The sequence below is a fragment of the Colius striatus genome, chromosome 4 (assembly GCF_028858725.1).
Source record: "Colius striatus isolate bColStr4 chromosome 4, bColStr4.1.hap1, whole genome shotgun sequence".
Taxonomy (NCBI): domain Eukaryota; kingdom Metazoa; phylum Chordata; class Aves; order Coliiformes; family Coliidae; genus Colius; species Colius striatus.
The window spans coordinates 44883262-44909564 of NC_084762.1; the positions used below are offsets into that span (position 1 = coordinate 44883262).

General features: G+C 35.2%; 1 long non-coding RNA gene across 2 annotated transcripts in view; it reads right to left on the minus strand.

Moving 5' to 3' along the window:
- The window catches only part of LOC133625358 (uncharacterized), a 148820-nt gene that overhangs the window by 15918 nt on the left and 106599 nt on the right, over nucleotides 1-26303 (minus strand). Inside the window, exon 4 of one of the 2 annotated variants that reach the window (XR_009818682.1) lies at nucleotides 1248-1291. The exons of the other annotated variant lie outside the window; for it this stretch is intronic. This is a non-coding gene — a long non-coding RNA (uncharacterized LOC133625358). Of the gene's footprint in view, nucleotides 1-1247; nucleotides 1292-26303 lie in introns of those variants that run through there. 2 annotated transcript variants of the gene reach the window in all.

Below are 26303 nucleotides of genomic sequence, written 5' to 3' on the forward strand. Positions count from 1 at the left end.
GATAGTCATAGCTCTTTTTGTTTCAATGGGCTTTTTTTTTTTTTCTTACTAACCGTTAAAACATGAGATTTTCATGTATATTCAGAAACAAGTCAGGTTGGAAACTTACCATCTTTACCATAAATTGGAATTGCTTCCTCCTAAAATCCTATCACTCCATTCATCTTTAATTTCAATGTCTTACAGTAGATTGTAATTGAATCCCTTTATTACATCATTTCATCATATTGTATTCATTCAAAAAAATACTAAAACTTCTCTATTTCACTTTTACCTATAGCATTTTAAGATCCTCATTTGTTCTGCTCACCTCTGTGTTCACAACCCACTCTATATGGTCAGCAGATTGTCCTCTGCATATCCTTTAACAGAGCTGAAGAAGGATGGGCAGGTTGTGGATAAGCTTTCCTGGCCTGGTTGGTCTCTGCTCTGGGACAGCCTCAATCAGAGATGAAGTTGAAAACAGAGTCCTTGCAATGGCTATGCAAAATGTCAGCATTTCTTGTCACCATATTAAAGAAACATGTCTCCATATTTGGCATCTTCTGCTGTGAATTTATGCTAGCTGCATTATTTAATTGCACTTACTTGTGAAACGGGGCACAGCATAGCCAGCTTTGTTTTCAAACATATTTTCTATGGTCGTCTACAAATAAGAGACATATTTGATTTCAGTTCTCTTTCTAAAGGGTAACTTACTGGGTATATAAAGGTCCTTACAAGCATTCAAACTCAGGGATTTTATTCAAGTAATGACATCTCATACAATTGGCATGCCATCCTTAAAGCTCTTTTCTTCCCTTCAAAGATAAAGATTTTTCTGTGCATTTCCCATATTCTTTTTTTTTTTTTTTTATGGTGAACTGCAGACATTCAGACTCTATTTCACAGTACTCTGCTCATTTTTCCTTGTTTAAAGTTAAAACCTTCTACTTGGGGTACTTGGGTGACTGTTCTGGACAGACTGCTCAAACATTTTTATCTTTAAAGGGTTTTGAATTAAATGATCATACTGTTAGTTATGTAGTCTGTAGAGATAGTCACTCAGATACTGGAAAAAAAGATTGCTATACTTAGAGACAGGGCAGGCATTGGTTTCTGCACCTTCAATGAAGAAAATGGAAAAATTTGATTTAAAATACAGAAATAATCAAATAAACATTATCCTTGTTTTCAGAGTGACAGAACTTCTTGGTATTTTCCTTCCTTCCTTCCTTCCTTCCTTCCTTCCTTCCTTCCTTCCTTCCTTCCTTCCTTCCTTTTCTCTTTGGCTAAAAGGGGTTCTTAGTGCCTGTGAAAAAAAAAAAGATCATAAGCATTATGCAGCTACAGTAATAAGATTTCTTCATAAACTAACTTAGCCAAAGCATTTCCATCTCAGCCACAGAATGAATTTAAAAAAAAAAAAAGAACTTTAAATGGAAAACTTATTTCTCTGCAACTGTTGCAAACTGGTGAGACTGATGATCCCTCTTGTTGCCTTTCTTTTCTTACTGTGCCTGAAAAGCTCTTCCATTGCCCACAATACCTTGTTTCATCAAGGAACAATAGGTTGCCAGATATGAGTTTGAATGACTGAGTTTCCTGACAATAATTATTTGTGTGAAGACAATGAAGGCTCAAAGAAATAAGTCCTGTATTGTATGAAGGACAGCCCTGTGGTGAGAGACCATATTTAGGTTTATAATAATCTTCCTCCCACTAAAACTCATGTTGTACGTTACATTGGCATATTACTTTGTGAGTCAGGTAGAATACTGACCCTCTTGCAGGGTGTTAGCTGAGGCAATCATAATCTTAAAACACTCTGTTATTTTTTTCATTTTTTGAAAAAATGAAAATTCTGAAAAGAGATGAGGAACCAAAAGTGTTATTCTTCTCTCCAGTAGTAATACATTCTGCATTATACAAGTAAAGGATACTGCAGACTATCCATATGGTAGTATTTTTTTAGGTTTCTATCACTAACTGTTTTAATAGTTAAATAGTGAATCTTTCCAAGCAGGTATGTTAAATTGGGAGGACATAAGGAGCTTTCCCTTCATCACACATGTAGTATGTCAGGTTTAGTCATAATTATCCACACAGAAAGCAAGGGACTGCTTGTCTCACATCTTCAGAAACACATCACCTGAAGGAATCTGAAGATGCATCCTCAAAGCAGTATTTCAGTTCAGATAAGGAACAAGTTTTTGAAGTGAATCTCCTTGTTGCCTCCATTCACTGCACTTTAGATTATGATATAGAGACGCCTTAGAGGCCTAGGATCTCTCTGTTAAAAAAAAAGGCATAACCTAAGAGCATGTGTAACATGTTCCAGTGGCCAGGGGAGTGCAGTCCAAGGGGCCAGGCTAGAGTCAATGTGAAGGAAAACCCCTAAGGTGCATATAACATGGATGACAACACTTCAATAACAGTGATTTTGCCCTTGTGATCAATTCTTAGAAGGAGATGCTACTGCTGTTTTTCTATGGAGCTAATGTAGACATATGTTCTGTTGTACAAGTGATTGAAAGCACTGGAAAGAACAAGATGCATCCGAGAGTTACTATGCATTTCTGCACCATAGAACCCAATCAAAATAATAGAAAAAAGCTGTAGCCTAGCACTCTGGGTGTGGAACACAGCACTTCTATTTCAGTTATTAAGTCTATGAATATGTTTTCTAGCAAGATCTCCACTTAAACACAGGTTTTCAGAGCAATTCTACAGTCTGATATTCAACACAAATTAGCTCCTTTTCAACATTCTGAATCCTGTCTCAAAGTAACATGTTAGTACCTTTGGTAGCAATATGTTTTAAAAGGTCTGATTGCCTAAGGTGGAGCCAGGTCTACCAGAGACCTGAGGACTCATGTTAAAATGTAAAAAAAATATTGGTTGTATTAAAGAAAAACTTATCTTTACATTAATTTTTATAAATCAACCCAGGACTAGGACCTGTGACTTCATACTTCCTAGTAAATTGGACATACTCTTTACTTGGTTCAAATCAACCTCTGCTCTGAGTATTTCATATCATCAGAGAGAGGATGTCATGGGATGGGGGAGTGAGGATTCATTCATATTAATAATTGTGTTTAAATTCTCTTTAAAAATAACTCTCATCTGATAATTTTTATCACACTGCCTGTGCAATATAAGTGTTTCATGCAAAATTGGAAGTAGTCTTTTCAATATTTTCATATGCTGCTTCCTACATTAGTCCTCAGTCTGTGACACTAGTCAGTGCCACAGTCATTGCCTATACACATCACATGAACTGTTGATGTTGGTTCATGACCAATAGCTTTGAAAAGCTGGTTCTGACAGACCTGCAATGATGTTTTGTCATACTCTTCATTTTCTCTCCACTTTCTGCTGGTTTCTCGTCACTTTTCCCTCTGTTTATTTTAGAGAACTCCAGCAAACACACTTAGCTTTGCTGTAATAATGAGATGGGCACTTGGTAAAGCGTTCATTTCATGGTCTTATTTGGTACTGGTCATTGTAATATCAAGGCAGCCTCCACTGTGTCCCTGCTGTATTAGTCTGGTGTTCCTTTAGCTGAGGGGTCATAGCTGTTAGGAGACTGAATAAAAGGTGGGAAATTAATTGCTGTTTGTGTTGAAGACATTAATGTCTAGGGACAAAGGAAACAGTGCACGCCAGGTTTGGTTTGGGGTTTTTTTTTTTTTTTTTGCAAAGGCCTGCAAGATAATAATTTCCTTTATTTTTCCTAATAGCTAATCCTATTTTTTTATGATAGAGGAAGAACTTATCCTAAAGAAATGGTAAACTAGTTATCTTCTAATTTCTGTCTTTATATTTAGAGGCCTGAAGGTATGACGATGCAGTAGCTGTTACTATATATTATTTTGTAGTATTATCAGTGAAACTGCTGTATCTTCTGCAACACTGAGAGTCTTGTAGATTTTTTATTTTCGTTTCTGGCAAAGCCCTTTGGGAGTGCTAACTATTCCTAACATATCCTTAATAAGTTGAAAGGAGGAAGAGTGTGATAAAATAAAGAGTCTCATATTAGTGCGGCAAATTGTGAGCAATTAATTATTGAAAGCAAGATAGACATTGAGACATATATTTCTGACACATGGCCCAGAGTTAGCAACTGTGTGCCACAAGCATAGATTTTAAATTGTTCACTTATGGAGAAGAGAGAGATTGATACATTTTATTTAGACAGCATTAAATTAATCTTTTGTCATAGTAATGAATTCATTCAGCCTTTGTCTGTCAAGCTGAGCAAGTAGGGAAACATTGAAAGCAAATAATGATATAAGATAAAAAAATACATATACACACAAAAGTAAAAAGTATCTTTGGACTGGGTTGCATGTTCCTGGGGAATTCTATACATGGACACAAAAAAAGCTTATTCTAACACAATTCCAGCTGTGTAGTCAATCCTAATTCAGCATTTCTGAACACTGCAGTTAAAACATAAAGCTTGATGTGTTGTAAGAATTACATCTTAGTGAGAGTGTAGGAAATCTTCCTTCAACATTTGTCAATTTATTTGAGGTCTTAAATCCTCTTTAGTACAACCAAGAAGAGTAATGAGATATTGTTTGGAGGGTCTCACCAGCAGTATTGCTGGGGCTGAATTTATCCTCTCTCTAATAGATGGGAATGACTTGTGCATCCTGAGAAAATCTTTCTTAGTGAAGATTTTCATGTCTGAGACTTCTCGTCATAGTAAGATACAAAGATTCAGTAAGATGCATAATCAAATAAAAAGGATATGTAGAAATTCCAAATCTTTACACTTCCACACATGAAAAAAAAAAAGAGACTTTTAAAAAGAATTTTGTTGAATTTAAGCCATTACATAGTGTTAGGAAAAATGTAGCTTTTGCAAAGTCTGCAGTAACTATAGAACTCATTCTGAATTCAGAACTTACTGGGAGATGTCTTGATCCAAACCCTACTGTAATCAATGAAAAAACTTCTGCTAATTTAGACAAATTTGTATTTCTTTACAGTTAATATTTAAGCAAAAATGCCTCTCTTGGAGTATTAGATTAGGTGTTAAACTGTCATATGACCACAATTATGGCAGCAACTGAATGAAAAGCTAATGCAATACAGTAAACATAGTGAACTCCAGATATTTCTACCAAACGATCTGTGCTGTACTGAGATGAATTGGACAGCTGCACAACCAGGATGATTTTAAAAAAGTATACTTCAGCTTTCAGAGTCACTAGGGAAATGTTACTAAGTATATGTATATAAAAAAAATCTGTAGAAAGATTTGCAAACAGTTTTTGGCTTTTTCCTCTGAGTTACGGCTGTGCAAATGTCCACTGAATGATAAAAATCCCTCTACTAATGAGCTCAGCTGATTTGAGATACTGTTAAATGACTCGTAGACACATTTTTCATTATTATTTAATCTGAATGTAAGGTACAATAATGGAGTAATTTCGGTTTTGTACCTCTGCTGAAAAATTGTTGGAAAAAGCATTCCAAAAAGTTGGAGTCTTGAAACTTGTTTGTAGGCTTCTGATTTCATATAGAAAGAAAACAATGAATATGTGATTACACAACTCGTATTCCACAGCAAAAAGAAAAACTTCTTGAGTATCTTGTTTGGAATGTAACATTCTTCTCCAATGTATTATATTGTGAGTGGCTTTAAAAGAACATATTAGCATACATCATTAATTCCTATTACTCCTTTGTTCTTTGGAAGGGTTCACTCCTTCATTTTGTGTCCTTCCAACAAATCTAATGCCTTACACTTGGGTCTAAGGCAGGTTTTGAGCTTCTCAAAATTTATAACAAAACTTCCAGCTCTAATTGAGCAAGACACTTTTTAAAGCTATACTATGCTGACAGCAAAATACCGTTGTTTGTTTTTTATAGGTCATGGCAGAGTTCTATGCAAAGATGTTGTTTTTATATTGCACATAAAAAGAAGACCTCTTTCTGGGTGATTTTCTTAAGACATAGATATTTCAAGAATTGAAAGAGAGTTTTCATTTCCTCTGTCCCTAAGTAAAACATAAAACAAATGTATAGCCCCACCTGTCACATTGCTGCCTGCCTCTTGGCACTCAGCATGAGGAACACAGTGGAAAAGAGCACCTCATAAAGAACATACGTCCTTGTGTAACTTTGAATATCAGGTCATAAACTATCACAGTATTTTAAATGGAATATGTAACACCATTCATTTTTCATTACAGGAATGTTTCTTCCTCTTTAGTTTGTAATGGTCTGTGCTTTATTTCATGATACGAAAGGAGCGCTCTCTCTCTCTCCACAGCCTTCTCCAGCAGATCTCACTGTGCCAGGGGAATTCAGGTCATTCACAGGAATGCCATGTCTTTGGAAATGCCTTTATACTGTAGGCAGCTACATCTCTTTTGTTTCCAGTTTCTGATCTACTGAAGTAAAAGTGAGGATCTGTTGCCAAGGTTGAAACTCATTTTTCATGCAGCTTATTTTTCTACATAAATATGAGTAATGTCATTGATGAGACAGACAAATGATTTTCCACTGATTATGGAGTAGATGTTACATAATCTGTGTGAAACATTGCAGCTTATGCTTTCTTTCATCTTCCTCTTTGCTGGATATTTGAATAAACTGTGGTGCTAATGATATGCACACACTAAAGCAGATTGCACAGGTTGCTGACAGACAGCCTGCTCTCTACAAGACAAGCCAGGAACTCCAAAGAGAACTGGTGCATGAGTCACCCGTAAGTAAGGACAGGAAAAAGAAAGCCAAAAAGATACTGATCCTTGATGCTGGCTTGAGTTTGGACAGGAGATTGAATGACTAAGTGAGATCTCCTTTAAACTTATTTTCCTTGATACAATTGCAGACAGGGTTCTGTGCTGTGTTGAATTGTCCTAAGCAGTGAGGTTGGCTCTAGAGCAAATAAGTCCCACATAATCTTTCCTTGGAGTGTATCTCACCTAACACAATAGTGTGAATGAAATAACTTTTCCTGGGATATTTCTGTATATAGGTGGTATCTTTTCTGCCAGTTTCCTGTCCACCTAAGTGCAGAAAAGCTGGAACCTGGCCTATCCTGCACCCCATAAGTGTGGGGTCCTGTAAAGTAAGGCATGCTCTGGAAGAACACCTACCTGGTACATTATACCAGAGTACTAGCCCTTCACTTCTGAGGAACCTAGAGGATCATCAATCTCTGCTTCCCTTTGGACATGGAACATGTTTACCTCTGGCTTTGGACAAATGCAAAGGGTTAGTATTTTCTTCTGCAAATAACACTTTTTTTCCTGCTTCATATCTACAGTTGCATCTGAAAGAGGCTACAGGCATCTCAGCATACACTGTTGATTATGCATGCAAAAGGCACTGATTAAGTAACAATATTTCTCCGTATTTTTTTGTGTGTCTCTACCCTAGAAATAACCACAAAGAAATTGACCACAAAGAATTTCAGGACATTTTAGAAATGGACAGTAGCTATGTTTTCAAGATGTAATTTAGTGAAATCCCCAAGAATGATGAGACACAATGACTTCTGGCACCCCCTTTAGATTTCTATTAATTGTAAGAGTAACTAAACTAGTTACAAGGTATTGAATCTTCTCAAAAACTCGCAATCTGATGGATGTAATATTATGTTAGTTACCATACTATAGCTCTGAATGAAAAGGTGGGATGGTATCCTATACTGAATTGAATCAATTTAAAAAATGAAAAGAAGTTGAGTTTTTCAAAGTCTACAATATTTATAAAAGTCTTTGGAGTACAATTTTGTTCCTAGCCCCTGGATGCAGATGTATTCTCAGTTCTGCACTTAATTTTTTAAACTGCTGATCAGAAAGAAAACATTAGAAATTGCCTTAGTGTGTTTTACATCATCAGTGAGAGAAAAGAACTATAGAAGAAAGAATTCAAAAAATGATATGGTCATTTCTGGATTTTTTTTTTGAAGTTCAAGCCATACATTGAACATGTTTCTGCATCTCTACAAATCTTGAGGGAAATAAGCTGGTCTACAGAAGCAGATTCTGTTTTGCTAAATATCTCCACATAAAATTGTCTACAGAATGTTGCCATGTTAGACAGAACAATATGTCACAAGACTTAGGACATATTTTGATTAACATCTCTAATCATGTTTATTTTCCATATTACACACATCTTTAGAAAATGGAAAGGAATGGTGTATAGCAGTTTGTGACAAATCAGCAATTTGTCACAATTTTTCTTCAATTTTACTTCAATTTTTCATATCAGAACATAGTAACTTTGTTACATTCATATGTTCTTGAAAGAGTTCAGTCATGAGAAGAAACAGTTATATGTCACAAAGAAACATCAATTTATCTTGTTATTCTGCTATGATGTTCTCATGTCTTCTAGCAACTATTTTTTTGCATTGCTCCTATTCACTTGATGACTGGTATACTAATGAAAAGACCTGAATGCACTTTTCATTTCCCATTACAGAATTAATATCAGGTAATGTATTAGTTTTAAGGTGTAGCAACATATATTACTGGGTATTAGCTTTTTACCTGTACATGAAATCATAACTCCTTTGAAATCCAAATGCATCTTGCCATTGCTTTTAATGAAGATGGAATTTTACTCTATACATTACAGAGTATGCAATTTCTTGCTTTAATATCAGAGATCTTTACTTAACTCTCTTGGGCCCCAGAAGTCTGTTATCCATTATTATGATTGAGTTAACCACCTTGTATCAAAAGATGAAGGAGTGGCTTTTAAAGTTGTTTTTTACAGCTTTAATTATTTTAGCATGACCATAGGAGAAGTAAAAAACCTACTGAAGGAGCCTAGCTGATCTTCAGAAAACTGATTCACTTCATGGTTTTGTGCCTCTCCTGCCCTTGAGACGGATAAAAAGCACTAGAGTTGTATATTCCCTCATCCCTACTAAATGAGGCAAAAAATGCATCCTTTCTTTTAAAGGCAAAACCTTAAGCCTTCTGTATTTTTCTTCTACAAAGATCTTCCAGAGACCTTGTTAAAAAAGTGAAGGCAAATGTATTTAAATTCCATGACGTAACTTAAGATCCAGTTCTGTTGAAAAATGTTTAGTTCTGTTAACAGTGGAATTTCAAAACCACATTTATCACATTTAACCCCAGTAATAAAACAATTCCTGTCTTAAATGAAAAATATAATTCTACACTTCATCACTTTTTTTCTTATTGTACTATCCGGAAACGTAACTAACTAATAAATACATAAACACAGAAATCTTATTGTTACTGCTGTAATTGTGTTCCTTGTATTTGGTAATTTTGCTTTCTGTTACCCTATTATGGCATCTCTTCCTCTAAAATGACCAAAAAAAGAGAGAATGAAGATGAATAAATCTGACTTGTCTGAACTCAAACTACTGTAATTGGTTTTCAGTCTATAATTTGTCTTGTTATGTGATCTGATATTGTGATTAGCATCTGTATACACATTTTCTTATATAAAATGTGTATCTCTTGTTGACACATTCACTCTGCAGACCTTCCTGTGGCTATGACCCAAGATGGGAAGCCACATCAGAGCCTGAAGGCAATACTTTTCAGGGCTTAAAAAACAAGGACTGTTTCAGTGAATAGAGAGAGAATAATCCCTGGTCCATCACAAAGCAGTGTGGAAGCAGTTGCAACTTTCATGGAAACTTTGCAGTGGATTACAGGACAGAGAATGCTTTTTCTTATCCTGCAAGGCTATTTGAAGGAAAGACATTTATCTTACTCAATAAACGGTAATTGCAGAGCTAAATAATCATACTCATTTTTCAGTGGGAAAGAAAGCAAAAATAGTCACTGCCTGATGGATTGAGTCAAAGCTCAGCTACCCTAGCTGAAAACCTGACATGCTTGTTTTTGGAAGATGGTACTTTTTTCTTGGACTATCCAACAGCAATCAGAAAAAGAAAAAAAAAAATCTCATTTTAAAGAAAAGCTCCAATCTCGACATCTTTCTCTGTGAAAGATTTGTGAATATAGATTTTTCATAGCTTTTTTTCCAGGGAAAAATGAATCCAAATTTTTAAAATTCAATTTAGAAAGACAATCTATGTGTCAGCTACTCTGACACAAAATACAACATGGGATAAAAGACATAAATTTATTTAAGCATAGTTTGTAAAATGGGACTGGTTTATGTTCTTAGCTGATTTAATGATAATGTCCAGTGAATACCAAGGGAGCTAGACCGAGGCTACTGCTATGGATGAAATAAAGGTCTCATTAAACTATTTTAAAGAAAAGAGCCAGGGAAAAACTCCTGTTTACTTCAGCAGGGCTTGGATCAGCCTCCAGCTAAGTTGTCTCCATGTCTATACTATATATAGAGTTCCCACATATCTTCAGGTAGGCACACTAAAAGGAGCAGATGTTTTTTCAGATTATGAAATGTGGAAAAACCTTTCTTATGCTTACATATAACTCTTGCAGTTATGCAATGTTTTACCATACCTACATGCTTTAATACAGATTTCAAGCACTTCAGATGAATTCAACACAAACTGCTCAAATGCAACATCATATGGTATTTCAGTACCTAATGAATCCCAAAGGATTGCCTCAGTGGCAGACACCTGGGAAAGAGTCAGATAGATTTCTTTGAATATATCTCTATATACTAAAGAACTGTTTGTGGCAAACAGTCTTGAGGTGTGAAGTATGCTGTGGACAAAATTGTGGAGGGTTTCTCCATCCAGATCTCAGGAAATGCAGTAGTTAGTGAATATTAGCCTAGGCCTACTTATGTTTACTAAATGTACACTTTGGGGCAGTAAGATATTGCCATTGCAGTCTGCCCTTGACACTAGATGATGGTATTCCAGCATGTGAAATTTTTGCTGACTGAGATTTATTGTTCAGTGATGTGTGGAGCTTGGAAAAGAGTCAGGAAATGTCACATGGATTTTTGATATAGCAAGGCCAGAAGCAGCAGACTGCAGTTCAGAAGAGTGGAACTGGTGAAAAGATAAAGGCAAAGAAAAGCTCTGGTAGACTGGGAGGAGATCTGGCTCAAGGTCAAAAGGTTTCTCATGAATATGGCTGTGTTTTTGGTTAATGCAGCAGAATTTTGTTTTGGTTGCTCTTCAGAATTATGCATTATTCTTAGTTGAAAGCCAGGGTTAAACCATGATATTTACTTAGACAAAGATCAACATGAAAATTCACTTGAGTGAATTCAAACAAATGTCTGATGACATCCAAGAGAAGTGCCATCATTTTGGACAACTAGATTATTTTTTAGTGCACTGCGGAGAATGAATTATCCAGTTGCAGTCCTACAAAGACTGAATTGGGAGCTGAGGCATTAATTACAGTAATCATAGATAAATGACAGTGTACTTCTATGGTGAGGTAACAAAGTCAAAACAAATGATAGATTTATAGTATCTACTGAAAAGTCAGAATTTATTGAACTCTTTATGCCTGAGGCTTTCTGGACACATCTAAATTACCCTGATCTGACACACTGATTTCACGTTTGATAATTCAGTAAGTTATCATCTTCACTCTTAGTGACAAACAGAACTCAGGAGGAAGGTGTCATTGACAGTCTGTGAAGAGAGAGGACTGGAGGTAGTTTTTTGGCAGACTGTCAACCTGACACACTGACTAACTTCTTTTTGCAAAGATTAGACTATAATGCAATTAACTTGGAGGGCTCTTTCTATAGTTCACCTGGCATGAGTCTAACAGAACTGAAAGAGTTATACACGTAAAGATTGGAAGAAGTAGAACAGATGAGTGTGCTGTGACTACCATGCTTTTCAAATGTTTACTAAATTGAAGTAATTGTCATCTAAAATGACCAGATAACAACAATTGTTAAAATCCACTATAAAGAACTACTGCAAGAATATCTAATAAAAGACAGCAAGACATGTGTCACACATGATCTGAAGTTATGCAACCATTATTATGCAATATTATGCATTATCATGCATTACCCATTAGAGGCATAGTTTAAGTGTTTCTCCAGGAAATTTCTTAGTGGTTTTTGCTACCAAGTGAAATGCAGACGTGTAAGTCTGAACTAAAAAAAAAAAGAAGGAAATAAGATATGATAAATTGTGAGGCACATGGTCTCTGCCATTCTTAATAAAAAATATTCTGTGAAGCAAAAATTGAGTTGAAGAGAAATAGCAGAACAATTAGTGACATAGTAACTTCAAGTGTTTAGTGAAAGTATATATATATGAGCTAGTCAGCTTAATACCTATTATGGTACATAAGCATTTCTAGAGCAACCTTCACCTCATCTTAATTTAAATCTATGCTTTCTAATTGTTTATAGAGCTGAGAAATGAATACCAACTTTGATAGTTATCTTTTTCTTATTTTCAGCATCCTATTTACTCTGATCAAACAACATGTATGTTCCCAAACAAAAAAAGTCAAAAATAATTCTACTCACTGTTATTCCAGTAACCATGAACACATCAGTGCTAAACTCACTGTATGTACTGGACAAAGTGACAGCAAAGGGGAGAAGGTGTTTAAGAAGAAATATATTTATAGTAGAACAGCTCAAATGGTTGATCTGCATGGAATGGAAAGTAAGACATTTTCATGGACAGCCAGATATCCAGAGAAGAAGTAAAGCCATGAAGATTAAAACAGAGAAATAGAAATTATGGAGAGCCAGAAGCACATTTTAAAAATTATCTGCAAGTTTTGATCTTGAGATTATTGTTTCAAAAATGTCTTTATTTTAATTACACTGAGCAGTGAACTGTGTAATTGTCCACCATTTGAACAACAACAAAAAAAGTATGAATAAACTCAGTGATATCTATTTGTTTAAAATGATCTACTGCCATGTCATCAAGATTTATTTATTAAGTTCCTATTGACCAGAGGAGGACTCTAGTCAGTGCTCTCTGTAATGTTTAACAATACTCTGTAATGTTCTTCTTTGGTTAACCAAAAAACATGGTCCAGAGTTATAATTATTATGCACATTATGCAGCTTACTGAGATCAGTACAAATAGAGGCAAATGTCACTTAATTCAAAGCAGTTCTGCTGTAAAAGCAGTGTTAAAATATTCTGCAAAATTACTATGTAAAATTAGTCCTAGTTTATTCAGCTGAACAGACAACACATATTCATGCTTGTAACTTCATTAGTGTCAGAATTAAGTATTGTACTCCTTTCTTGGGTCTTGTGTGCATTTGTGAATCAATACAACTGTGGGAATGTAGGCTAGATTCCATTCCAACTTTTATGACATTGATCAAATAAATGACTTAATCAAATTTCATCCTTCTAATAGTTAGACATCCAGACTTTTCAATTCAAGACACTATTAGACATCCAGACTGTTTCAATAACCATCAAACATCTCAGGTTTCTTATCCTAGCTGCTTCAAGTGCCTGCCCTTAGATTAAATAATTCTCTAGAGGTTTCCATTGCTATCAAAGATAGATTGGGCAGAAGACTTTAACTTTTAAATAGTTGAAATTGAGAGGAGTCTCTCTTAGATTGTCATCCTGTATGATGTTCCACAATAGTTTATCATGCCTATTTCAAGCTACTGGGGAGATGTACTGTAGGCTGTGCCTTTAAAGGCTGGAAATCCAAATCCATCACAAAACCAATATATATGAACTAGATGGCAAAAAAAGGAGACAATTTGACATGCTGGCATTTGAATTGATCAAGTAAATTAGAGACTGCAAATGCAGAATATATTTTTGTACAAATATTGTTTAAAGTAGAAGTTTAGAAGCTGTGTTTTGTGGAATAAAAACATGAAGGAAAAAACAAGCACAATGAAGTCTAAACAAGACTCTCAGATTTCCAACTTGACCAGGTCAAAAGGGTTCTTAACTTTGCAACCAAGATGGATCACACGACGAAACAAATCTGTTTCTCTGTATATCAGTGTTTGGCCATACTCACTGAAGTATCCATCATTGCCATTCCGGTTTTGCAACTAATAATCCCCTTCTAGAAATATGTGCTCCCAGAGATGGATGATGGTTGGCTCCAGAGTGGGAAATTTAGCATCTTAAAGTCAAAAGGTCGTGACAGTGTGCCTGATGCCCATCGTAGATATTGGGGAACAGCAGTCACATAGGTGACAAGCAGACTATTGTTTCCCCATTGAAGAACATGGTGCTAATTACAGTAATTTCAAGAAGGAAATGTCTTCACTCAAGATGATTTAAAGCATATAGTGCAAAGTGAATGATTTTATGCACAGCAATTTCCTCAAGATCAGACATTTTGATACTTAGTGAGAGAAAACATTGGATGCAACCCCTGCAGCTTGTCAGCAAGAACTGCTAGGGTAATTTATCTTTTTAAGACTATAAAGTTTATGTTGTTTTTATGGTAGATTATACTTTGCATGTGTCAATGTTTCTTTATTTCAGTTCTAAGGACTCAGTAGTTCAGTAACAGCTTTCTGCACATTTAGTTGCAGGTTAATTTATATTTCAGAATGTAACTGTGGATTCACAAAATACTTAAATCAACTGCAGTGGAGCAAGAACAGGTTTTGCTCTCTTTGCTAGATACCTTTAAAGAGCACTACTGGTACTTAAGCAGCACAATTATTCTCAGGGATATTTCTTTGAATGGGCAAAGAATACTTACAATGGCATCTGAACACTTCCAACACCACTCTGCTCCTCACAGTTCCAAATACTCACCTTCTTGCCATATCATCATTAATGGCTTTACCATCATCTCTAACTTGAAATTAATATTTAAAGTAGGCTTTTGACCTGTCATGATTGGTCAGATGAGCACCAAGGCAAATGAAACACACTTATGAAGGTTTGAGTATCTGAGGACCAAAGATTTGAGCCTTTCCACATACATTCAGTAGCTTACCCTGTAGTAATGGTAACAAGTTGGTTGTCCCTACACTGTTTGCCATTCCCCACAGCACCATGACATCTGTTCCCAAAAGTACCAACATACAGACAATATCTTCCACTGGCTACTGTTTGGTATAAACTACCAAATGGCAACCTGGAAAAGTCACATCTTTAACCTCACAATCTTTTTTCCTTTGCTGGTGATGTGTTGTGTTGCTGTAAGGTTTTTGTTAGGACAATAAAGTAGCAAACATAATCTCTTGTGAAAATAAGGCTTCTGACAGACAGAGGGATTGCACTAACTATGCTTTCTGATATAAATTCAAAAGTTGATGCCAGCATTTGGGGTCAAGGTCAGTGCAGAAGTGGGTTTCACATGGCAGGGATATGTCAACCCTAGAGAACCGGAAGGAATTTCTTTACAGCTATCCGATATGCTTATTCGTATGATTTGTGTTTCCAATTTATTGCTTCACAGTAGCAGCTTTTCAGAGTGAAAATGGTGTTTGGGAAATTACCATTGTCTTTAAGTCCTTGCGTTGACTTCTGTGAACTGAAGGTTGCCAAAATCAAAGACTGACCCAACTGGGAGAAGTGATGGCTTGTTAATGGTTGACGTATGTACCTTAACTGTCCTGTATAGTTGACTAATCTTTTCCTCTTTCTTTCCAAGTAGTGCTGTTGTTACTTGTTATAACTACCAATATTTTTTTCTTAACTTCATTTGTCCTTTTAGTCATCTCTGTAGCTTGTATTTTTGGCAGCAGACACTTCAGAGACTGTTTAAAAAAGCCTATTTTCTTCACAGTTGTTAGACTTCACTGTAACATGCCTCTGGCTCTTTGCTTTTTTTATTTTAAAATTATTTTTCATTGCTTTGTGTGAAACATGAGTTATTTCTAGCTTATCCACATAGATAAAAGTTTAGGAAATATGATTTTTTTTTTTCAGACAAGATATTATTACAATAAGGCTTGGCACTGACAAGTTTAGTTTTCTATTTTGGCTACAAATTCACATAGATTTCTTTTAACTACTACTTCTGAGGACTGGAATAGAGCTTGGTTGAGTACTACATATGTGATGTGGGAGTTGTCTAGATTTAATCTCAGGATGAATCTCTACTCGCAGTGCAGGCAATATAAGGGTGAGGGCTTACAGCGATCCTAAAAGAAATTATGAGCCAGCATTATTATTTCTGTTCTGCCTAAAGGGCATTAACACTATGACATAATCACACAGAATCATGGAATCTGGAAGTTTTTCCTTATGTTTCTTTGGAACCTCTTATGTTCTAGCTTGTACTCATTGCCCCTTGTCCTATCATCAGATATCATTGAGAAGAGCCTGGCTCTATCCTCCTGACATCTGCCCTTTACATATTTGTAAACATTAATGAGATTGCCCCTCAGTCTCCTCCAGTAGTGTGGCAGATGTTTGCCAGTCCACCCACGTTTCAGGCTCTCTCTGTAGGCTACACTTCCTACATAAGAGCAATAAATAAATGGCATTGACAGATGCCTGAGTGTCATCCTTCCTTCATGGATCTCTGTATCCTCAGTCCAATCATTTATATACAAGCCTTGCAGAGAGCTCAGCTGAGATCTAATTTAGCCTATGCATGGCCTTCGTATACATGCACAAAATACTCCATGTTTCATGTTTCACCTCTCAGAGCCTGTGAGTTACATTTTCCTTTTGATTCTGTCAGCCACAGTTTTTAGGCTGTGCTTCAAATGCTGGTGGGATAACCTCTGTTTCTATGCCTCTCAAATAATGGTAGTAATTATGTGTGAATGCAGTGCCCGTGGTCCCTTTTGTATTGGCAGAATCAACTGAAGTGCCCTCTAATATGAGTAATTCTCTTGCCCCTTCTTCCTTCACAAACTGGTTAAATTTTCCTCCTTATGTTAGGGTTTAAGTTGCAGTAAAGGCCAATAATGTCGTGCAGGACACCAGACTTGGATCACTTTGGCATTTCCTCTGGATCATTAGGGGACCTAGCTGGAGCCTGCTGTCTGTTGCGAATTCCAATATATCTGTCCTATACACCTAATGTCAGAGTTTAGTTGCCTTAGTAAGTGTTACATATTCCATTCCTTGAATTGTCTACCTTAGTCTTCAGAATTCTTTAGGCACAACTCTAAAATCTGCTTTGTTATTACTTTTTAAATTATGAATTAAGAATCATAATATACCATCTAGAATAACCTTCTCTTTCAGAGTACCTTTCCGCAAACGGACAAGCAATCAAGAGAACTGTGTTTGTCCTTCTGACACCTCATAGGATTTAGCAAATTTAGCTATCTATAGTACAGAGTTTAAATCTGAGCTTGTTTTGTAGGTAGTTTTTATACTGAGCAGAGAAAAACAGGCTTTTCTGAGCAGTGATTCATCTCACTCTAAGTATAAAATAGGTCAGACGAGTTACACTCTTGGATTAGGGTGAAATGAACCTAAATGAACTTCAGAGACTATTTCAAGGGTTTGATGACAAATTTAGATGATGCAAATGTCACACATCTACTCCTAATAAGTGAAAAGACATGGTCACTTCTTAATTCCTCTGAAGTGTGACTGACAAACTATAATAAAGACATGGGCAGAGATCTGCAATCCAGTCATTAAACTCCCCAAACCACAGGGAACTGGAGAGAGTGTAGGTTATCTTTGCTTGCAAATGACATATTCCTCAGACAGACATACCTGGGAGATGACCCTGGCCCTCTGGTACCCTGGTCACTGCACGTGGGGCAGAGGATGACAAGAGTAACAGCAGGCTGGAGGAAGCAATAATGTTGATGCCTAACAGCCTTAGCTGAGTCCTATAGATAAAGCTATACCTTCCTACCCTTATAACAGGGCACAAGGTATCTTTGTTGCATCGAAACAGTATATGTCTTTCTACAACAAAACTGCAAAGTGCAGCAATGTTTGCAGTAGCTTATTCTCAAAAACATGATATATCCATTTTCTCTTTATAAACAGCTTTATACTGTAAAAGAGGAAAGGGGAAGTATTTCCTTTACCCCTGGGGGAAATGATGTCCTACTTGTATCTAATGACATCCTCAAAAATGCAAGCAATAAGAATAATCATTTTGAGGAAAAGAGAGAGATTTTCAGAATTCTGCTTCGAATGTCTGAACTACTACACATTAACAAGTTTATCAGGAAGTACTCAGCAGTCATCTTCATTAAATTAGTATCTTCTTCTTGAATTGTGAAGTCAATCATTAGTCAGTCTAAATTTCTGAGGCCCTATTCTCCAGAAATTGCTTTGATATTATGGCTTTTTTTCTGGAATTAGGGACATTGATAGGCACAGCAGAATCACATTGTGCTAACAAGTGGAAAGTAATGAGATATTCTACTGTAAGTTAAGAGAATACCCATGGACTGATTGTTTAAAAATCCAAGCTTAATCCATTACTGTTTTCTTTACAAAACAAAAATTACTATTTTTTTCCCCAGCACCTTATTAGAATAAGTTATTCTCCAGACTAGACCTTTTGCAAACGTGCCTTCTTATGATCTTTACATGTAGCACATTTGCATCATTCTACACCCAGTGAGACAGTAATAGTAACTTTGGTTGGCACATGTGTTAGATTTTGCTTAGTTCATTGACATCTGTCTCTTTGCTTGATTATAATGTATGATTTTTAGCCTATCTCCTTAACCATGCCTGTTCATTCCAAAAGTTTGTTTATATCTTTCCCTTGTTAATTTTTAGAACAACTTCTAAGTGGTTCAACCAGGTCCACTGCTAAGCATCTGATCCTGCAAGTCTCAGCTCTCAGAAGATTGGACCCTTTTGGCATGTTCAAGTTAAAACGTGTGTTCCAGTCCCTGAATAACGAGGTCAGGCTGGGTCAGCTGCACAAAGAAAGCATTGTGAGTCTGGCAGCCCACTTGTCAGTGCAGAGACTCAGTGGCCTACCAAGGGACTTGCTTGAGCTTTGCTAAAGGCAGCATCTCTAAAGAAACATGATAAAACTTCTTGAGACCATAATTTAGAGCCTTCACCTTGAATGTCAGCATAGGTATCTGCCTCCCAAAAAGGGTTAAAAGCTTCATCTAATTTCTATGACATTCTTCAATTTCTTACTGAAAAGATGTGGTCTTTTTAGAATCACTCTTTGCTGGAAGGAAACTTTCAAGCTCTTTGGTATGTAGCAATTATTCACACTATAGACAACTGTATGGAGCAAGTTTTTATATTTTGTTTCAATGGCATTTTAGATGTATGAGCCTACTTCAACTGCTAACGTAGGATAAGTTAGGAAAAAAAATATGCTGATTGCCCTTTGAATTAAATTGTCTATTTGTTGGACATTCCCTATCATCACAATTAAAATATGTGTCATACTAATGATAATTCTTTTGCGGTTGGATGAACTGTTGAAGAGCTATACATTTAATTTTATATTTTCAAATACATATCATAACTTTTGGTTAATGATTTCCACTTGGTAAGAGATCAAGTGTCTGGAAGAAGAAAGATAAGCTCATTTTGGCCCATCTGTTCTGTAGAATAAGGAAATGAACCATTTTAATGAACAGAGCATGCAAAATTAAAAATATATTTCTCCCTGGAGCCTGAGAGACTATTTTCTTTTTCTTGTTTTTTTTTTATTCCCAGAACTTTTGACGTAGAATGATTCAGTCATAATCAAACTGACAAAGTCATGGTTAGATGCATTGACTTTGGAATCCAGTGCTTTCAAAGGTAAGTTGGAAATTGTATGTCTCTCATGTACACACTTCACCATCATTAACATTTACTAGGCATGCTTTAGTTTATAGGCACATCAAGTCACCTTATCACCTTGCTCAAATAAATTTAGAAACTCTATTAGATTTACCATTACACTTGTGTTTTTTTCCCAAAAGTCTATATTACCTACAGTTTTACTTTAATTTCCTCTCCCTGTGATAACAGCAGGGCCTGTTATATGTTTTCTAAGTGTTGCATTTTCCTTGGTGAGATTTATCTCTTTTTGTACAAATAGTATTATACCTAGAGAGCCATAATAGGTTGAACTATATATATACAATAATATCACCTGAAATTTTCATGTTTGACATTTAGTGATATAAAACTCCGTTTTAGCTTTTTTTTTTTTATTCTTCCAATAGGAAATAACACAAGAGAAAGTAATTTTTAAAAAAATGTTTGTGAGGATTTCTTGTTGAGTTAGTTCTTTATTTTTATTTCGTAAGTTTGGTTTGTACTCTTTTATTTGAGAGTATAGGAACTTTTGATGATGTTTCTGATCCAAAAGCCTCTTTTAAATAGCTTACAAAGAAGGAATTTTTCTGCCTGTTTGAAAGTTTTTGCAGATTTTCAAACCAGAGTACTATTTAAATTATGGTAGCCAAATGATTCCAGATAGACAGTAATACCCTAACATATTACAAAGATATCCTACTATCCAATTTACCTACTTTCTGTGGTTTTGTAAGAAGTCTAAATAAAAATCACATATAAAATGTGGGTTTATTTCTTCTTTTTCTTTTTTTTTTTAAATGTCACTGTTCATATGGTAATCTATTAGCTCTGTCAATAAAAACAATCTCTATATTATTTTACCAGAAAATACTATCTTATTGTTGTACTTGCTCTGCCGAATGATACAGGAATTATCAGAAATAGTTATTACTTCTGCTTTCCATTTATATTAGTGCCATATTTCAGTGTGTTACTTTGACAGACTCATTAAGATACATGATCATATCAGAGAGCAGTGCATCTTCTGCTGTATTTTATTACTATGAATACATAGCAAATGCTTAATTGACAGTTAGAAATGACAAAAAGGAAACAGTTTACAGTTTAAAAAACCTGACTCTGACTGAGCCTTAGGTAACAATGCTAAGCATAATATCTTGCCATAAACACAGAGGAATGATGAAATTATGATTTTATTTCTTGACAGTTTCTTTTTCAGATTTCAGATTTTAATGAAGCATTTTAATATTTGAAACATTTTGCCATTACAAACTTACCCATGCATATCTCTTGAAGGCTTTGTAGTTATTGGTTTTGCAAATAAATTTTCAGTGTGGGTTAATGACATCAGTTTTGGTCACTATCTTGTTTTATTTTGACCAAAATTGTACTTTCAGACTTGCATTTCCTGAGATATTTTTTTCAACTTTTTTACTCAAATGAGACAATTTTCTGTCATTACGAGGAATTCAAGTTTTCAACAAACTTTGTGTTTGTTCAGGTGACACCCACACAACATTATTTCTGTGATAACTTAGCACTTCACAGCTCAATATATTTGTTCATACTATTTGTATTCTACTTAAATATTCTATCTTTATCACAAGGAAAATCTTACATGTTCTTATGATGAAGCAAATCAGGAATTTTCTGTTTAAGACTGAAAAATCCCCAAATCAGTCCTGTATCGCTGAAAGCAAAGACATAGCTAATTCTAACTGACATAAAATCTAAATTAAGTAATATATCAGAAATAAACATTAGCAAAACAGATAGGAATCATATTAACCAACTGAGCACTTCCCCAATTACAACATAAGAATTGAAAGTCTAGATGAGTTTAGTATTTGCTGAATGTGTGTAGAGTGCAGTTTAAAAAAGAAATATTCCAAAGTCATCCATTTTGATGTGCAGTCTTGGAGAATAGTTTTATTTGTCACTGTCATACAGTCATTGCTCAAATAAGAGTGGTGCTTACATCACAGCAATAGTGTCAGGAGATCCTGAATAAAACTTTGTGGAACCTTTGCTGTATGAGTGTTATAATGTGAGGTATATGAATATGCATTGGCAACATGAATTCAATTGAAGATTGTTGAGGCCTCTGCTACAGAGACATTAGAAGGTCAATTGTGTGATTTAAGTTAGTGTAAAGCTTTGAATTCAAGGCTACAGAGACCGTTTGAGTTTTCCATTATGATACTTTGATGAGATCATCAGTCAAGGAAAATTATTCCATTTCAAACCTGAACTATTAGAAGAGACATTGCACTGTATTCTTGTAGTGTGATTGTTCTATATTGTTTTCACAGTAAAATAAAATTAATGGAAAATTAGAAACTCGGAGCATGACTTTTGAATAGTACTGTAAGCAGAGACAGAAAACCAAACGACAGTACATTGATTAGTAAATCAGGAATCAGAGGAAATGTTAGACAGTTGAAAGAAAGAATCAGAGAAAGATAACATCCTCCGCAAAAGCTGACTAAAGAAACTGGTGGTCATGGAAGGAGATTAAAAAAACCTAGCTATTAATAAGAATCAAGAATTAGAATCAAGAAATCATGGAATTGTCAAGCGTCTCAAAAATATTCTGATCTTAACTTCATACCTGAAAATGAGGTCTATGTCTCTCCGAACAGGTATTTGTTTTACTGCTTCTTAAAGACATCTGTTAGAAGAGGTTGCATAATCTTCCCAGATCACCAACTACAGATAAATAGTTTTTATAAACTTTGTTAATTTCTAAACTGAATCTTTTTGTTTGTTATTTAAGATCGTTGCTTCTCCCCACACGAAGCAGATTTTTATGTATTTCAAAAATAGTAGTATGTTCTCTGATAGTGGTCTTCTCTTCATCAGGCTAAATAACCTCTGAAAATCCTATTTTTTTTTAAAGGTCGTTATTTCTAGGTTTTGTTATTGTGATCTTTCTTGGTGTGCTCTGACCAATATTTTTCCTGACTTACAGTATCTCAGTCTGGACCTGGTTCTTTGTTAGTGATAAGGTTAACTTCATCAATATGAAAGACATCCAGAAAGTTAAGAAATGATCATTTTTCTACACAAAAAACTATGGCTACTTAACAGTTGAAATATATTTTGACAAAAAGCTTACATAATTTTAAATATATTCCATGTGCACATAGATGTGGCTTTGAAATGCACTTAGGGTTGGAACTAATAACTGATATTTTCAGATTTCAGAAAAATTACTCTCTTATTTGAGGGTTGGGGTTTTTTTCTTCAATCCTTTCAAACCTTTCATTTTTCATTGTTATGACTCTTCAAGAGAAATATGAAATTGTACACACCTTACTATCTAACCATGTATCTGTTCCAACCACTTCAACTAATAATTGAACTGCCACAAGTCTGTTTCAGAAACAAGTATTGTATCTAATATATCTCATCCTCCTTTCTGTAATTTTGCATGCTTTGGAAAGGAATTGATTTCCTAGGTGACAAATTTACCTCTGGTAAATACATACTTGTTAGAAATGTGCAGGAAATAGCTCTAAAATTTCAGTAGGCACTAACAACACTATGTGAATGGACAGTGCACAACACATCAAAGCTGACAATGTCTGTTGGCAATGTTCAATTGAACTGCTCAAACATGTAACCTTATTAAAAATTAATTGCAACCACACAAAGACTTGGTGTTATTGTGGAGAGCTCTATAAAAATGCTGTTTAGTGTGCACCACTCTTTAAGAAATTACTAAAATGCCTAAAAGATTAAATGGAATGGAATATTTTTCACTGTCTGAATAAAAATGGATGCACGAGCTATACAGACTTTGAATCTACTCCTCAAAAATGAATGGATCAGAAGAAGGACGCCAAAGATAAATATTAAGAATATCTATTTAAAGATGACAAAAATAGAACTTGCACTGGAGAGAACAATCCATGATAGAAATAATCTAGGCAATGAATTGTGCTGAGATGTTAAATAAGAAAACTCTGCTCACACTGTCCTTATGTAAAGAAGGAAAAAAAATGCAAGCAAAAGAACAATTAAAAGCAAAGCCATACTGACCCAAGACAAATAACCTGATAGTCCCTGACTAAGTCCAAAAGATAGGACACAACTTTTCCCAGCTCCCAACAATTTAGAGTGCATTTCACACAGGACTCACCTAAAAAGTGCAAAAAGACTATAGATTTCTCCTCTGTCTCCTTGTTTTCCAGAAAAAAAAACCCAAAAACCAACATTAAGGAGATTATCCAGCCCAGGGATCTCAGTGATAGATCAGCTGGTTGTGAGCAGCTGCCTTACTATCTATCAGTAAGTAGTACTAGTCATAGATACTGCGACAACAAAATGTTGATATAAAAATAAGAAGAAAATGCAAAGTGAGCAAATAAACACACATGGATACTGACAACACTCAGATCGTTAATACTATTAGGAATGAGATAAATCTCAGTAGCATGATTGGATGGGTTTACTATGTATTACTATATTATTGTTTTCCTGACATAGGAAGACCATTATAAGAAATGGAGATATTACAAAATACATCATTTTTTTTAATGTACTGTGAAAAACTTAAAGCTGGGTTAATAAAATGATAAAAATCACTGTTTTAAATGTCTAGATAATATGAACTTCAGAGACCCATTTTCCCCAGGAAGCTGTTGCTTAAATCTGTTTCTTTACATTTTGATCACACTCATTTCATACCTGTCTAGTGAATAATGCAGCAATGTTTGTTTAACAATCACTGTTGCAGATGATGCCATATCTGAAGTTGGAACCATGTACGGAAATTTCATTACAACTTCAGAAATAAAACTGTTGATTTAGATTATGCTACTATGAAAAAAAAAAAAAGTTTCATGTGATGTTAAAATGCTGGCATAGTCACAAAATTGTAAAAGCAAGGGAATGCTGTGATAAGGCTTTAAAAAACTGCTTTATCATTTTCCTGGATACTAGCAGCAGGAATAGCCCTGTGCACTCTCAGAGAAAGAGTGCATTTTGTCACTATGGATGTTCATTTTCCCATAAAAACTAAATAGTAAGTTGCTTTAATAATTATCTTTCCTTTGTTGTTGCCACTGCCTCGTGACACTTAAAAGAAATATAAGTTGGAATATTCAATTCCTGATATAACAGCATTGCAAACTTCTTCCTAATTGATGAGCAAATTTTTGTTATGGTATAAGCACAGACAAATCTATTTTTCACATGGTGTGCTTGCCTTGTACAATTGTACAACTTCCTCCACTATCTAGTTACTTTTGAGGAGTTTTAGGAATAGTTTGGATGTGTTCTTGTGCTACCTGATTCAGATGGTCCTGCTTCTGCAGGGGGGTTGGATTAGATGATCTCTAAAGGTCCCTTCCAACCCATACCATTCTATGATCCTATGTATAGTCATATTTCTTTAGGAAACATCAGGACAGTATTGTCATACTTACCTTTGCCATTAATCTGACACTGAGTTTTGCAATACCTGTGGTTCCTAAGCATGATAAAGCACATAACGATGCACATCTCCAAGCCTGCAGTCTAACTCACTCTTGCACATCTAACTTCCCAAATCTCTCTGCAGGGGTCGGTGAAGGACATCTATCTTGTAGCATAGTAGATAGATTTCCTCCAGCTAACGCCAGCCAAAAGTACTTGTCCTGCATCCATTATTGTTCATGTGTTTCACACGAAACAACTATGCAAAGAGGGATTGGCTGTGTTGATCTGTACATCCATAGGTTGAGGAAATCTTTAAACCAACACAGTATTACTTGCTTGCTCCTCCAAATAGCCACAACAATAGTGAGAAAAAAACCTCTATGCATGTCTGGAAGATCTTAAAATAATAGACTTAGTACTCTTAATTGACATATGTGCTACAACAGGCTTACATAAAAGATTTTTTTAAAAAACTAAGCTGTTTTTTTCTCCCAATTTTTCTGTTACATAATGTCTCATGTTGCCTGAAGTATGTTTCATTAGTGAAACATGTAAAGATCATCATATTTCCATTGGGAAGTTTCAACTCTGTCTTGCAAGTTGCCCAATACTTGAAATAAGCTTCTTGTTCATAGTTCTAGTATGTAGATATAGTAATTAAGTTACATCCCAAAATGCACCATAGCAATAAATTAGAGTATTTCTGGCTTTAGGGGCCTATATGCTAATTGTAGAAACAAATTTATTCACAGTAAATTAAGGCAAAGAGGAAGGCCTTCAGCTGAAATACTGTGAAGAATGTTTGCTAAAGTTGAAATGGATTAAAAGGCTTCAGAAAGAATTTGTACTTGCAACTTACATAAAACATGTTTCAGAATTTAAACATAAATAGATAATTCTGGTTTTAAAATACCTAGGGAGTATTAACTGAGAGTCATGCATGCTAAATCTTGAGAAAACGTTACTGCTTTAAATGCTTTAAGCTTTATTAGCACAATTGGCAGAGTGTGAACACAAAAAGAAGAACACAAAACTGTGCTAAAATGTTCAACTGTATTTTTTCATGACCCATGAGAGAGCATCTTCTTGTGCTTCATTTTGTACAGGTGCATCCACAGATTTAACTTTCATCTTTTGAATGATCACTGTATTTCAATACACTGTCATATAACTGTAGTTGAAACATAGGTATTGCTTGTATTAGAAAATTCTCCACTTAGAGAGTTGTACGATTATATAATATTCTTCTACAGCACCCAACTCCCATTTCAAAACCTGGAAATGAGATAACTATTTAATAAGAAGAGTATTGATGCTTGGTATCTCATTC